Source organism: Malaclemys terrapin, chromosome 1 (genome assembly GCF_027887155.1).
Source record: "Malaclemys terrapin pileata isolate rMalTer1 chromosome 1, rMalTer1.hap1, whole genome shotgun sequence".
NCBI classification, from domain to species: domain Eukaryota; kingdom Metazoa; phylum Chordata; order Testudines; family Emydidae; genus Malaclemys; species Malaclemys terrapin.
In genome coordinates this window covers 38,069,221-38,085,937 of record NC_071505.1, presented here as the reverse complement: position 1 = coordinate 38,085,937, position 16,717 = coordinate 38,069,221, and positions in this window count along the sequence as shown.

Below are 16,717 nucleotides of genomic sequence, written 5' to 3'. Positions count from 1 at the left end.
ATCGAATTTTTGGAATCGATATTGCAAAGTCGAACGTGTGTGTCCACACTAAGGACAGTAATTCGACTTTGTGAGTCCACACTAACGGGGAAAGCGTCGACATTGGAAGCTGTGCACTGTGGGCAGCTATCCCACAGTTCCCGGAGTCCCCGCTGCCCATTGGAATTCTGGGTGGAGCCGCAAATGCCTTCTGGGTAAAAAAAATGTGTCCAGGGTGCTTTTGGGTAACTGTCGTCATCCGTCCATCACTCCCGCCCTCCCTCCCTGAAAGCGCCGGCGGGAAATCAGTTCGCGCACTTTTCTAGTCAGTGACAGCGCGGACGCCACAGCACTGCGAGCATGGAGCACACTGCGACCATCGCTGCAGTTGTGGCCGCTCTCAACGCCTCGCAGCTTATCATACACCTTTCCCTGAGGCAGATGCAGATAAGTCAGGCGAGGAGGCTACGTCACCGCAGTGATGGCCTGAAGTCTGAGAGTAGCACAGACCTCTCAGAAAGCAGGGGACCCAGCGCCGAGGACATCACGGTCGCAATGGGTCATGTTGATGCCGTGGAACGGCGATTCTGGGCACGGGAAACAAGCACTGAGTGGTGGGACCGCATAGTGCTGCAGGTCTGGGATGAATCCCAGTGGCTGCGAAACTTTCGCATGCGGAAGGGAACTTTCCTGGAACTTTGTGAGTTGCTGTCCCCTGCCCTGAAGCGCAATGACACCCGGATGCGAGTAGCCCTGACTGTCCAGAAGCGAGTGGCCATAGCCCTCTGGAAGCTTGCAACGCCAGACAGCTACCGGTCAGTCGCGAACCAGTTTGGGGTGGGCAAATCTACTGTGGGGGTTGTTGTGATGCAAGTAGCCAAGGCAATCGTTGATGTACTGCTGCCAAAGGTAGTGACCCTGGGAAACGTGGAGGCGATCATAGATGGCTTCGCAGCGATGGGATTCCCAAACTGCGGTGGGGCCATAGATGGAACTCACATCCCTATCCTGGCACCGGACCACCAGGCCAGCCAGTACATTAACAGAAAGGGCTACTTTTCCATGGTGCTGCAAGCACTGGTGGACCACAGGGGACGTTTTACAAACATCTACGTCGGATGGCCGGGCAAGGTTCATGACGCTCGTGTTTTCAGGAACTCTGGTCTGTTTAGACGGCTGCAGCAAGGTATTTACTTCCCGGACCACAAAATAACTGTTGGGGATGTGGAGATGCCTATAGTCATCCTCGGGGACCCAGCCTACCCGCTAATGCCCTGGCTCATGAAGCCCTATACTGGCGCCCTGGACAGTGAAAAAGAACTCTTCAACTACCGGCTGAGCAAGTGCAGAATGGTGGTGGAGTGTGCTTTTGGCCGTCTCAAGGGGAGATGGAGAAGCTTGCTGACTCGCTGTGATCTCAGCGAAACCAATATCCCCATTGTTATAGCAGCTTGCTGTGTGCTCCACAATCTCTGTGAGAGCAAGGGGGAGACCTTTATGGCGGGGTGGGAGGTTGAGGAAAATAGCCTGGCTTCTGATTACGCACAGCCAGACAGCCGGGCGATTAGAAGAGACCAGCGGGACGCGCTGTGCATCCGGGAGGCTTTGAAAGCTAGGTTCCTGAGTGAGCAGGGTAACCTGTGACTGTAAAGTTTGTGTACAGAGAAGCCGAACCTGCCCCCGTTTCTTTACCCAGTTAATGTTGACTATCCTCTCCAGTTACATACCCCCTTCTCCCCCCCTTCCAACACACGTTTCGAAATAAAATCAGTTCTACTTTGTTAATGAACACCGTTTTCTTTACTACTGTTTTCGTGGGAATTTTTTAAAACTGGGACGCGGATTGTGGTGCGGAGCGGGTGTAGTGTAGTGACGCAAAGAAAGCTTCTAAACTCAAGGATTGACAGGCTCCGCTGTGGTGGGCTGGTTCTTTCAACGGAGCCTGTCACCCCTCCTGATCGGGACTGTGTGTATGGGGGGGCTATGTGACTTTGTGGCAGGGGGAGGACGGTTACAGATCTCCTGCTGTGTGGCTCTGTGATCCTGCATAAGGACCGCCGCTTAAGATCTGTAACTGCCCTCCCCCGCCACAAAGTCACAGAGCAACCCACCCCCCACTACAGAACATGAAAACCACCTCCCAGACTGACCAGGGCAACTAGTCACTGCACTGTGTATGTGCCCTGCTGCTGTACCTGCCCCCGCCTATGTACCCTGCCAAAGGTGACTGTCCTGTCCAATTACCATCCCCCTTTCCCCCCCTCCTCCAAAAGAACATGATGGAAACATTAGTTAACAGAAACATATTTTTTATTATCAACTACACATGGAACTGGGAGGTGAAACTTGGACGGGGGCTTGTGTCAGGCGGGAAGGAAAGAACTTGTCAAATTTTGGGGAATGAGAGCCTTCTGCTACTAGAGCTCTCTGCAGGGGTGGAGTGAGAGTTGGCGTGGACTCTGCCGCCTCTCCTTCTGTGCACTTTGGGTGAGGGGGGTATGGGACTTGGTGGCGGGGGAGGGCGGTTAGAGATGGACTGCAGTGGGGCTCTGTCCTCCTGCAGAACATCCACAAGGCGCCGGAGCGTGTCTGTTTGCTCCCTCAGTAGTCCAAGCAGGGTTTGAGTCGCCTGCTGGTCTTCCTGCCGCCACCTCTCCTCCCGATCCATGTTTGCTTGCTGCATTTGGGACAAGTTCTCCCGCCACTGGGTCTGCTGTGCTGCCTGGGCTCGGGAGCAGGCCATAAGCTCTGAGAACATGTCCTCCCGTGTCCTCTTCTTCCTATGCCTAATCCTCGCTAGCCTCTGGGAGTGTGATGCCAGGCTAGGTTGTGAGACAGTCGCAGATGGGGCTGTGGGAATGGGAAAAAGGGAGTGAATTCCTCAGAAAGATAAATGTAGTTGTGAACAAAGAACATAGTCTTTCTCTGTGAACAAGACCATGCACAGCACCTATCACATGCGCACTCAGCACAAGGTCGAATTCTCGGCCTTCGCATTCAGTGCCTGGGGTCTTGCACAGCACATTTGAGAACCGTGTCAGGACAACGGAATTTCTGTTGCAGGCAGACATGGTAAGCCGTAGACTCGTGGCAGCTTAAAACTTTAATATTAGCAATGGCCTCATTTCACATTGAAATCAATGTCGGTCCCTGCTGCCAGCAATCCGGCAAGCAGGAACTCTGCTCCTGTCCCACACCCTCGCGGCTGTCCCCGGGAACGATCCCTTTCGGCTGCCCCTCTCCCGCCTCCACCGCGTGGCTGCAAACCAGCGGTTACAGTTCTGTAAAGGAACGGTAAAGCAGTCCCAACACTAACATTCCCCTACCTCATTCAAAGCAGGTCACCATGAGCGACATCACCCTCATGAGGATCTCTGACAGCGAGAAAGAGAGAATGCTCCGGGAAAGCCTCCAAAGACCAGGGCCGTATGCCGCCCTGCTGTGCAGAGCAATGATTCCCGAGTACTTGCTTGTCTCGTGGCGCGGCAACGTGTCGTACTACGGAGGACCCAATAAGGCCGCTCTCCCCAGGAACCTAATGCAACGGATTTCCAATTACCTCCAGGAGAGCTTCCTTGAGATGTCACAGGAGGATTTCTGCTCCATCCCCGTACATATAGACCGCATTTTACTCTAGCTGCTGTAGCAGTGACTAAACAGTAGAGCGGCTTGGGCAGGACAATCATGCAAAACTGGACATTGCTAGATTTTTTTTTCAATAGTTGCACTGCCCATGACTGAACCGTTAAGCGCCTAGGGCAAACTAATCATGAGAAACCCATTTTTTTAATTGTTAATATTCCTGTTCTGTTAAAAATAAATGTTTAGATGTTTACAACACTTACTGGCTGATCCTTCCCCAGATTCTGTGTCCGGGGTAATGGCTGGGGACGGTTGGTAGGGGATCTCTGTAAGGGTGATGAAGAGATCCTGGCTGTCGGGGAAACCAGCGTTGTGAGTGCTGTCCACTGCCTCGTCCACCTCTTCTCCTTCCTCATCTTCCCCGTCCGCTAACATGTCCGAGGATCCGGCCGTGGACAATATCCCATCCTCAGAGTCCACGGTCACTGGTGGGGTAGTGGTGTCGGCCGCACCTAGGATGGAATGCAGTGCCTCGTAGAAACGGGATGTCTGGGGATGGGATCCGGAGCGTCCGTTTGCCTCTTTGGTCTTCTGGTAGCCTTGTCTCAGCTCCTTGATTTTCACGCGGCACTGCGTTGCATCCCGGCTGTATCCTCTCTCTGACATGTCTTTAGAGATCTTCTCGTAGATCTTTGCATTCCGTTTCTTGGAGCGCAGCTCGGAAAGCACGGACTCATCACCCCACACAGCGATGAGATCCAAGACTTCCCGATCAGTCCATGCTGGGGCCCTCTTTCTATTCTGAGATTGCACGGCCATCACTGCTGGAGAGCTCTGCATCATTGCCAGTGCTGCTGAGCTCGCCACAATGTCCAGACAGGAAATGAGATTCAAACTGGCCAGACAGGAAAAGGAATTCAAATTCAAATTTTCCCGGGGCTTTTCCTGTGTGGCTGTTCAGAGCATCCGAGCTCGTACTGCTGTTCAGAGCGTCAACAGAGTGGTGCACTGTGGGATAGCTCCCGGAGCTATTAGCGTCGATTTCCATCCACACCTAGCCTAATTCGACATGGCCATGTCGAATTTAGCGCTACTCCCCTCGTCGGGGAGGAGTACAGAAGTCGAATTAAAGAGACCTCTATATCGAACTAAATACCTTCGCGGTGTGGACGGGTGCAGGGTTAATTCGATGTAACGGCGCTAACTTCGACATAAACGCCTAGTGTAGACCAGGCCTAAGTCGACCCAAGTTATGTCAGCTTCAGTTACATAACCTATGTAACTGAAGTAGCGTAACTTAGGTCGACTTACAACTTTAGAGTAGACTAGCCCTGAGAGAACACAAAGTGGCCTCTGTCTCCATCGCCTTCTTTAAAGAGAGGCCTTTATTCTTCTTCGAGTGATTGCTCATGTGTATTCCACAATAGGTGTGTGTGCCTGCCACATGCACCGGTGCCGGAAGTTTCCCCCCTAGCAGTACTCATAGGGGAGCGCCCTAGCGACCCCTGGAGTGGCTCCTCCATGGCATGGTATAAGGAGCACTACGCGCTCCCCCCACTCTCAGTTCCTTCTTTCCACTAGTGAAGGTGCTTCGGAACTGCTCTGCTCCAGCTTTGCTGTAGCTCATTCCCAGATCTCTTGTTCGTTCAGTGTATGGTACCTGTAGTTAGTTAGCTTGATTAGTTTAGTTTAGATTAGCTAGTGTGCCCAGGCCGGGGCATGCCCCATGCCCTGGGTTTTAAGTCGTGCAACACTTGTAGGCGACCTATGCCAGTGAGTGACCTGCACGCGGACTGTTTACACTGTTTGGGGGAAACCCATCTCAGCGATCACTGAAAGATTTGCAAGTCGTTTAAGCCTCGAACCAAGAGCGAGGCATTAGGCTCTGGGCTATCCTGATGGAGTCGGCGTTGACCCCGACTCTGGCACGCCGCTCTGAGTTGGCACTGGGCATCGCGGTGTCAGTGTGCGGCGACCCCTTGGCGTCATCTACTAGTTGGCACCACTCCCCATCCATGGGGCACGCCAAGAAGGCTAAGAAGAGACCTTCTCTGCTGCGGCACCGGAGTAAAACGGGGGCAGAGGCTAGACCTGTCAGGACTGAGATCCCCACTTTGAACTTTAGGGTACAAATGTAGGGGCCTGCGTGAAAACTTCTAAGCTTAACTACCAGCTTAGCTCTGGTTCGGCTGCCACCATCAATGGATTTCCTCCCTGGGAAGCCTTGAAAAACCCTCACCAAATCCCTGGTGAAAACAAATCCAAAACCCCTTGGATCTTAAAACAAGGAGAAATTAACCATTCCCCTCCTTCCTCCCACCAACTCCTGGTGAATTAGTTCCAACCCCCCCCCGGGATCTACAACAGGGAGAAATTAACCATCCCCCCTCCTTCCTTCCACCAACTCCTGGTGAATCAAGATCCAAAATTCCTTTGGATCTAAAACAAGGAAAAATCAATCAGGTTCTTAAAAAGAAGGTTTTTAATTAAAGAAAAAGGTAAAAATCATTTCTGTAAAATTAGTATGGAAATTAACCTTACAGGGTAATCAAACTTAAAGAGCTCAGAGGACTCCCCTCTAGTCTTAGGTTCAAAGTACAGCAAACAAAGATAAACACTCTAGTAAAAGGTACATTTACAAGTTGAGAAAACAAAGGAAAACTAACACGCCTTGCCTGGCTATTTACTTACAAGTTTGAAATAGGAGAGACTTGCTTAGAAAGATGTGGAGAACCTGGATTGATGTCTGGTCCCTTTCAGTCCCCGAGAACGAACACACTCCCAAACAAAGAACACAAACAAAAACCTTCCCCCCCCAAGATTTGAAAGTATTTTGTCCCCTTATTGGTTCTTTAGGTCAGATGCCAGCCAGGTTACCTGAGCTTTTTAACCCTTTACAGGGAAAAGGATTTTGGAGTCTTTGGCCAGGAGGGATTTATAGTACTGTACACAGGACAGCTATTACCCTTCCCTTTATAGTTATGACACGCCCCCCAAATCACAGATAGTGTTGGATGTTTGGTTCCACACTGGCTGTGATTTTTCCCTGGAGTTTTAGGAGAAAACAGAGTTAATAAGACACATGTACCTTTAGACATTCTACTGATTATATAAAAACTAACAATATGTTTTATTTCAAAAACAATTGTTAACCAGTTAACTCTGGGAAACTTTCCCGGGAGAGTGCATTAGCCACTTTGTTAGAAGCTTCCGAAATGTGTTGTATTTCAAAATTAAAATTTTGGAGAGCTAAACTCCACCGAAGAAGTTTTTTGTTATTTCCCTTGGCGGTATGAAGCCACTGTAGCGCAGCATGGTTTGTTTGTAGTTGGAAACGCCGTTCCCAAACATATGGGCGTAGCTTTTCCAGCGCATACACAATGGCATAGCATTTTTTTTTGCTGATTGACCAATGGCTTTCCCTCTTAGACAGTTTTTTACTGAGAAATACGACAGGATGGAATTTTTGATTCGGTTCTTTCTGCATTAAAACTGCTCCCACGCCTCGCTCGGACGCATTTGTGGTTACTTGGAACGGTTTGTTAAAGTTTGGGGCCCTTAGCACAGGGTTAGACATGAGTGTTGCCTTAAGCTGGTTAAAGGCCTTTTGACATTTATTAGTTCATTGAACTGCATTTGGCTGTTTTTTTTTGGTTAGGTCTGTTAGCGGGGCGGCGATTTGGCTGTAGTGGGGTACAAATCGCCTATAATATTCAGCCAAGCCTAAGAAGGATTGGACCTGTTTTTTAGACTTTGGAACCGGCCACTTTTGGATAGCATCCACTTTGGCCTGTATGGGATTTATAGCTTTTTGACCCACCTGGTGCCCCAGGTAAGTTACTTTGTTTTGGCCTATTTGACACTTTTTAGCCTTAACAGTTAGCCCTGCCTGCTGGATGCGCTTGAAAACTTTTTTCAGGTGCTTCATGTGCTTTGCCCATGAATTAGAAAAAATGGCCACATTGTCGAGGTAGGCAACTGCAGATTTTTCCAATTCCGCTAGGAGACCATCTACAAGTTTTTGGAAGGTGGCGGGTGCATTTTGCAACCCGAAAGGGAGTACATTGAATTCATACACCCCTGCCTGGGTGACGAAGGCTGACCTTTTCTTAGCGGGTTCATTTAGTGGTACTTGCCAGTACCCCTTGGTTAAGTTTAAAGTAGAGATGAATTGGGCATGTCCCAATTTCTCCAATAGCTCATCTGTGCGTGGCATTGGATAGTTGTTAGGACGAGTTACAGCATTTAGCTTACGGTAGTCCACGCAAAAGTGTATTTTCCCATTTGGTTTGGGAACTAGAACCACTGGAGATGCCCATGCACTCTTAGAGGGGCGGATTATACCCATCTGTAGCATGTCCTGGATTTTCCTTTGTATAGCAGTTTTGGCATGAGGTGACTTCCGGTAGGGTGGGGTTTTAATAGGGTGAGCATTACCTGTGTTAATGGAGTGGTATGCCCGTTCGGTCCATCCTGGAGTGGCTGAGAAAATTGGTGCAAAGCTTGTGCACAGCTTCTTGATCTGCTGTCGCTGCAGACGTTCAAGGGTTATGGAGAGGTTCACCTCTTTTACGCCACCATCCTTTTTTTTTTTTGTAGTAGACACCTTTAGGCCACTTTGCGTCATTTGTTTTCTGGGCTGTAAACTGGCAAACGTTTAATTTTCTGGAATAAAAGGGCTTAAGAGAATTAACATGGTATACCTTAGGCTTTATATTGGAGGTGGGGGAGGCTATGAGATAGTTAACAGCTCCTAGGCGCTCCTGGACCGTGAATGGTCCTTCCCACGACGCTTCCATTTTATGGGCCTGGATTGCCTTTAAGACCATGACTTGGTCTCCTACTTTGAAGGACCGTTCTCTGGAAGGCTTATTATACCAGGCCTTTTGCTTTTTTTGAGCATCCTTTAGGTTTTTTTTAGCAAGGGCCAAAGAATGTCGGAGGGTGTTTTGTAGGTTGCTTACCAAGTCTAGGATGTTTGTTTCTGGAGAAGGCGTAAACCCCTCCCATTGCTGCTTCACCAACTGTAATGGCCCCTTAACCTTACGGCCATACACAAGTTCAAATGGTGAAAACCCTAAACTGGGATGTGGTACAGCCCTGTAGGCAAAAAGCAACTGCTGCAACACGAGGTCCCAATTATTGGAGTGTTCATTTACAAATTTACGTATCATGGCCCCCAAAGTTTCATTAAACCTCTTCACCAGGCCATTGGTTTTATGGTGGTAAGGGGTGGCAACCAAGTGATTTACCCCATGAGCTTTCCACAGGTTTTTCATGGTTCCTGCCAGGAAGTTAGTTCCCGAATCTGTAAGGATGTCGGAGGGCCAACCTACCCTGGCAAAAATGTCTGTTAATGCCTGGCACACACTTTTAGCCCTGGTGTTGCTTAAGGGTACTGCTTCCGGCCATTGGGTAGCAAAATCCATGAAAGTTAGTACGTACTGCTTTTTTTTGGGTGTCTTTTTTGGGAAAGGACCCAGAATATCCACAGCTACGCGCTGAAATGGGACCTCAATTATGGGTAGTGGCTGGAGAGGGGCTTTAACCTGGTCTTGGGGTTTTTCCACTTGTTGGCACACCTTACAAGACCGGACATAATTAGCAACGTTCTTGCCCATTTCCTCCCAGTGGAAGGACTTTTCCAACCGGTCCTTGGTTTTGTTTACCCCAGAATGGCCACTGGGATGATTATGGGCTAAGCTTAAGAGCTTTACCCGATACTTAGTGGGAACTACCAACTGTTTTTGAGGATGCCAGTCTTTCTGGTGCCCACCAGAAAGAGTCTCCTTGTATAAAAGTCCTTGTTTTACAACAAACCGGGATCGGTTAGAAGAGCTGAGAGGCGGTGGGGTGCTCCGCGCCGCCGCCCAAGCTTTCTGAAGGCTGTTATCTGCTTTCTGCTCGGCCTGGAACTGTTCCCTTGATGCTGGAGACATCAGTTTCTCCTTGGACTGTGGACTGGGGCTTGGTCCCTCTGGAAGTGATGCAGGTGCTGGGGCTGTTTCCATTGACTGTGAACCGCTGTCCGCTGGTGCACTATGTGGTAACTCAGGCTCTGGCTGAGCCTCTTGGGTAGGGTTATTTGCTGCTTTTGCCAGTTTAGGCTCGCTGGTGCCCTCTGGCATTGGAGTTGTAGACGGGTTTGCAAGCGCTGGACTCAGGGCTGGCAATGGTTCTGGTGCTGGTTGCGTTGCCAGTTCCGGTTTTGGGACTGGCTTTGGCTGGGTCTTTGGGATTGGATCCACTACGGCTGTTGCAGTTGTTGGCAGAGGATTCAGTTCCACCACCTTTGTTTGGGTCTCCGGTAACACAGACGGGGCCCTGGTGGACGGCTTAGGAACAGGGATGGGGGTGAAAGCTTGCTTAGCCTTTGCTAGTTTTAGTTTATGTTTTCTTTTTTTTTTTTTTTTTTCCATTTTTTTTTTTTAGCTTCATTTTTTTTTGGTGGGCCTTCTTTTTGGCCTTTTTTTTTTTTTTGCTTTGTTTTGAGTTTTGTTAATTGAAGCAGTTTTTGATGTTTTTTTTTTATTTTTTTTTGCTTCTAGTTTGGCCAGTTTTATTTTTTTAGCTACTTTTTTGGTAGTTATTTTTTTGTTTTTTTGTGCTGGGTAACCCCCTCTGCAGTTGTTTGAAACTGGGAAGCTTTCAGCTCTGGCTGCTGCTGAGTTAACAAACTTTCTAACTAGCTACTTCCGAGGATGTAAAAAGAAAAAAAAAAAACAATTCAGCTTGTAAAGTTTTTTTACCAGTTAAGTTTGCTAATTGAATCCTTCTCTTAACAAAGGACCTGTTAAAAAAACTTAACACCTCTGCCTTTAGGCAAGGAGAGATAAGATATGCATCTATCTACTTTTAGCTCGGCTTTTTAAGCAGCTAGAAGAAAAAAAAATCTCACTGGCTTTTGGGTTTAAAATGATCCCACCGCTGCCACCATGTCAGGACTGAGATCCCCACTTTGAACTTTAGGGTACAAATGTAGGGGCCTGCGTGAAAACTTCTAAGCTTAACTACCAGCTTAGCTCTGGTTCGGCTGCCACCATCAATGGATTTCCTCCCTGGGAAGCCTTGAAAAACCCTCACCAAATCCCTAACCCTTCTGCCCATCTAAGTTGGCAGCAACAAGGGCCGGGTTCTGTATCTAGGGTTCCGTTTCAATAACACAGTGCAAAACCGGCTCGAGCCCCCACCCAGTGACCTGGGACAATTATATACCACCCCCTGGGCGCCTCTAAGAGGCAATACTTCCCCTCTCGCAAGCACAGAGTCTGAGTGTAACAGAAAATGTTTAATAACATGAGGTAAACGATATCAGCGTTAAATTGGAAAAACACCACAAACAGGCTTCATGAGCAAAAACTCACCCCAGCAAATTGGGCTGTGTCCTTTCCCTTTGGTTCTTGAAACCAGCAACCCAAGGATCGCCAAAGTCCCAAAAGTCCAACAACCCCCCAAAGTCTCTTGGGTCCAGCAACCCAAGGATCACCAAAGTCCCCAAAGTCCAACAACCCCCCAAAGTCTCTGTCCCTGGTCAGTGCAGCCCCAGAGTTCAAGCGGGGGAAGGCACGCAGGGTGTTAAGGGGCACCTTACGTGATCCAAGGCCGACCGGCTGCCTCTCCGTGGGGTTCCGCCGCAGCCTTCTCCACGAGCCGCTCCACTCCACCAGCTGTCCCATGAGCCGCTCCCGCCATCCACGAACAGCTCTGGCAGCTGCTCCGCTCTGCTCACCGACCTGTGAGCCACTCAGCTCTGCTCCACTTTAGCCATCCCTTGGGCTGCTCCCACAAGGCTCCGCTCTGCTCACTGCTTCTCCAGCCGCTCCGCCCTGCTCACCGACCTGTGAGTCGCTCAGCTCCGCTCCAACCGTCCCCGTGAGGCTCCACTCTGCTAGCTGCTTTGCCAGTCGCTTAGCAATATAGCTTCAGGCTCCCCCACTAGTTAACACAGCCTCAGTGATCTCAGCTCTTTTGTGATTTCAGCTCATAGTAGGGGAGCCCCAGTGCTAGTGCACAATTCACCCAAAGTGAATTCAGCTCAGCAGTCTGTAATTAGATTTCTAATGGAATCAAAGTTAGCTCTGACATTCAACAGTGGAGAGAGGAGGTAGTGCAATTGGTGTTTCAACCCCTCGGGGAGAGGGCCATACCATCAGGTACAAATACCTGTCCCCATCCTCTCTCTCTTCACTGGGTTTTGTAACCCATGCCCCTTGTCAAGCAAGTGCTACTTAGGTAATGGTGATGGACTCACTCAGTCCTTCTGTCATACAACAGGTTCACTGCCCTTGATTCACAGAATCAGGGTAACAAAACTTTATTCTTCCTGCCCCAATAACAAAGAAACTGGGGATCCCACACCAGCCAAAGTAACCACTTTGAGTTGCTGTTGTTTCATGCCAGGCGAGTGGGTGTGCCTATGCAAACAAGATCAGCCCCTGGAGTTCTTTTCCACACTCGCCATAATTCACCACCAGATGTCAGGGTAGAGCTCATCCTGACTCTGCTTACATCCTCCCCTCTAGTCTTAGGTTCAAAGTACAGCAAACAAAGATAAACACTCTAGTAAAAGGTACATTTACAAGTTGAGAAAACAAAGAAAAACTAACACGCCTTGCCTGGCTATTTACTTACAAGTTTGAAATAGGAGAGACTTGCTTAAAAAGATGTGGAGAACCTGGATTAATGTCTGGTCCCTTTCAGTCCCCGAGAACGAACACACTCCCAAACAAAGAACACAAACAAAAACCTTCCCCCCCCAAAATTTAAAAGTATTTTGTCCCCTTATTGGTTCTTTAGGTCAGATGCCAGCCAGGTTACCTGAGCTTTTTAACCCTTTACAGGGAAAAGGATTTTAAAGTCTTTGGCCAGGAGGGATTTATAGTACTGTACACAAAACAGCTATTACCCTTCCCTTTATAGTTATGACAAGACCCATGTTGGGCAGTCCTCGATCCCCATCGGCCTCTAGGCCTCTGACTCAAGTCGAGCGGAGTAACCCGGCACATTTGGAGCAGGCTTCCCCGGATGCCCTGCACGCTGGAGGTCCTGCAGGCAGCCTGGGATGTTATGTCCATGCCAATACCAGGAGCGCCACTAATGTTGGCCCCGTGGTCCAGAGGCAAGCTGCTGCTAGGATCTCCGCAGTCGCCCCCGACTTGGTACCGGTCTTGGTTGAGGGAATGTTCCCGACGCCGTTCGTCACTCGGCAACCATTCCGTGCGTAGTCCACGTGGGTCGCCGTCGACTCCCACCAGGTTGTCTGGTTGGGTTCCGTCTGACAGAGACTCCTGGCACCACTCTGCCTCGTGGAGCGAACACTGATGGGACCGAGGCAGACGTTGCCATAGGTCCTTGTCTTGGAGGGGCTATTGTAGCCAGTCGCGATGCAACATGAACTTTGATGCCATTCTCGTTCATTGTCTCGCTCCAGGACCCACCATGGCACCGCTCCTGCAGCCCCTGGTGTCGATTGCCAGTGATTTGCCATCATGGATCAGCCTGCCGGAGCCGATGGCCAAGCAGCTGTTACCGATGGTACCGGTCCTCCATGTCGAGGTTGCAGACTAGAGGTTAGCACCGCTCCTCCTGGTCCAGGGACAGCGGAAGGTCATACATCAGCCCGGCCTCCCTTCATAGCCGTCCATCGATGGGTCAGGCCAGCCAGGCCGAACAGCCTGCTCCGCCAGTTCCACAGCAGGTGCAGTGGCTCCAAGCCCCGTGGCCGGCACAATGATACCAGTGGGTACCATGGCCCCTGACGCAACCCCCGGTGGGGGCTCGCTCGGTGACCGGAGCCTCAGAACACCCGTTGGCCTCCCTCTCCTGGCTTCCAAGGAAGGAGTTGGTGGGACGAACATCCTTGGTGCTGTGTCTGGAGACCGATCAGGTGGTGGATCCTCTGGTGCCGGTGGACATGCAAAGTACTGCGCCTGCCTCCTCACCCTCCCCTGATGAGGCGATTACGGCCCCTCCTCCCTCAGTCCCGCACGAGGACTCTAAAGCCCACCAAGAACTATTGAAAAGGGTGGCATCAAGCCTCAACCTTCAGACAGAGGAGGTGGAGGAGCCCTCGGACTGCCTGTTTAACATCCTGTCCGCCTTGGCACTGGGCAGGGTGGTCTTGCCTCTCTATGAAGGGGTGGCGAAAATTTCAAATGCCCTGTGGCAAACCCCAGCCTCATTGGCTCCCATCTCTAAGAAAGCGGAACGCAAGTATTTTGTGCTCACCAAGGGGCATGAATACCTATATACCCTCTCTGCCCCTAACTCCCTGGTGGTCGAGTCGGTCAACCATAGGGAGTGGGAGGGCCAACCAGCCCCTACTCAGAAAAATAAAGATTCAAGGAGGCTGGATTCATTTGGAAGGAAAATGTGTTCATCCTCGAGTTTCCAGTTACGGGTGGCGAACCATCAGGCTCTCCTGGGCCGGTATGAGTTCAATCTGTGGGGCTCTTTGCCCAGGTTCGAGGACTCCTTCAAGTGTGACAGGAAGGAGTTCAAAGCACTGGTGGAGGAGGGTATAGCAGCTGCCAGGGCAAACCTTCAGGCAGCATCGGATGCAGCAGACATGGCCGTGCGGTCCATGGCCTCTCTGGAGTTCATGAGAAGCGTGTCATGGCTCCTGCTCTCCGGGCTGTCCAGTGAGGCACAGACCTCCTTGCAGGGCCTCCCGTTTGATGGCAAAGCTCTGTTTGCAGAACAGATGGATATAAAACTGCGTGGCCTGAAAGACTCCCGCACAAAGCTTCAGACTCTGGGCCTCTATGTTCCGGCTCCAGCTAGACCTAAGTTGAAGCCGCAGCAGGCTCCCGCCCAGGCCACCCACTCTAAATATGAGCCCCCTTATAAAAAGTCACGGGATTATAAGAAGCGCCCACAGAGGCAATCTCTGCCTGCCCCTCAGCCTGGGTCTTCCAAGGGCAAACAGACAGGGAAATGGTGGTTTTGACGGGACGCCTGGGGGTGCCCTACTAGTTCTCATCAGGGATCCACCCACAATAAAGCTTCCCTTCTCCAACCGGTTGTGTGCTTTTCTCTTGGAGTGGTCGCAGCTGACCTCGGACCGATGAGTCTGCAACACCATCTCCCGGGGTTACTCCCTCCAGTTTACCTCCACCCCGCCTAACCACCCTCCGCCCCTGTCTCTCCTGGGAGACCCTTCTCATGAGGCTCTGCTCGAGCAGGAGGTGGGGTGACTCCTTGGCCTAGGAGCGGTGGAAATGGTGCCAGCGGAGTTCAAACGCAAGGGGTACTGCTCCCGCTATTTCCTTATCCCAAAGGCCAAAGGGGGGCTCAGGCCCATCCTGAACCTGTGAGGCCTGAACCAGTACATGGTGAAGCTTAAGTTCCACATGGTCTCCCTGGCCTCCATCATTCCTTCCCTGTAGCCCGGGGACCGGTACGCCGCCCTCGATCTGCAGGATGAGTACTTCCACATCCATATATTTGAGGGGCACAGATGCTTCCTCCGTTTCATGCTTGGTCAGGAACACTACCAATTCACAGTCCTCCCGTTTGGCCTGTCCACTGCCCCCAAGGTATTTACAAAGTGTATGTTGGTGGTGGCTGCCTACCTCAGGTAGCGTGGGGTCCAGATCTTCCCCTATCTGGATGACTGGCTGGTTAAGGGCAGCTCCCCATAGCAGGTGCGGGATCACGTGGTGCTCCTTCAGGCCATGAGTGCCACTTTGGGCCTGTTGATAAACGACACCAAGTCCATATTTGTCCCGGCACAATGCATAGAGTTTATCTGGGCGGTCCTGGACGCCACGTCGGCCAGAGCCTCCCTCCCACTGGACAGGTTCGAGACCCTGAAAGGGCTCATCGACACGGTCACAAGGTTTCCAGTGACAACAGCCAGAGCGTGCCTCCAGCTCTTGGGTCACATGTCAGCGTTCACATATGTGGTCCGCCACACCAGCCTCAAGATGAAGCCCCTCCAGCTCTGGTTGGCCTCGGTGTTCAACCAGGCCAGAGACAAGAGGGACAAAGTCCTCACTGTGCCCGAACCGGTGATTGCCTCCCTACGATGGTGGTCCTCCCCCAGGAACATGCTCCACAGGGTCCCGTTCAGAAGCAGACCCCTGTCGATGGAACTGGTGTCCAGTGCATCGGACCTGGGGTGGGGAGCCCATGTGTGGGACGTTCAGACCCAAGGTCTGTGGTCTGTGCATAACCTGGCCCTCCACATAAACGTCAAGGAGCTCAGGGTGCTGCGGCTGGTGTGCATGGGCTTCTGGTCGCACCTGGAGAGCCGGGTGGTCAGGGTTCTCACGGACAACATGGCCTCGATGTTTTACATCAACAGGCAAGGCAGGGCCCAATCCTCTGCCAGGAAGCCCTCAGGTTGTGGGACTTCTGTATAGCCCACAACATTTACCCACAGGCCTGCCACCTACCGGTTGCTCGGAACTCACGGGCAGATAGCTTGAGCAGGGACATCTCCTCTCAGCACGAGTGGTCTCTTCACGCAGGGGTGGTGTACAGACTTTTCCAAGAGTGGGGAACTCCCCAGGTGGACCTGTTTGCCACCCAGCAGAACCATCGCTGTCCCTGGTTCTGCTCTGGGGGTGGGGGAAGAGGCTGGGGGGGGCGCTATCTCCGATGCCTTCCTCCTGTCCTGGTTGGGCCGGTTTCTCTATGCCTTCCCCCCATTCCCACTGATAGACAAGGTCCTGGAAAAGATAAAGACGGACAGGGCCCGGGTCCTCCTGATTGCCCAGGCATGGCCCAGGCAGCATTGGTATGGGACCCTAAGAAGCCTGGTGGTCACCCCGCCATGGCCATTGCTGTCCTGCTTGGATCTGCTCTCCCAGGACCAGGGCTGCCTCCTCCACCCCAACCTAGCAGCACTCCACCTCACTGAGTGGCTGCTCAATGGTTAGACCGGGAGGAGAGGACGTGCTCAGAAGGGGTTCAGCGCGTCCTCTTGGAAAGCAGACAACCCTCCACGCGCCGAGCCTACTTAGCAAAGTGGTCGTGGTTTTCCTGATGGGCGGATGAGCGTTTTCCCCCATGGCTGCCCCGATCCAGCTCATTTTGGACTACCTCCTTCACCTTAGAGCCCAGAGCCTGGTGCCCTCGTCTGTCAAGGTGCACTTGGCGGCCATATCAGCATTCCACCCACTGGTGCAGGGCCCCATGGTATTCTCCCATG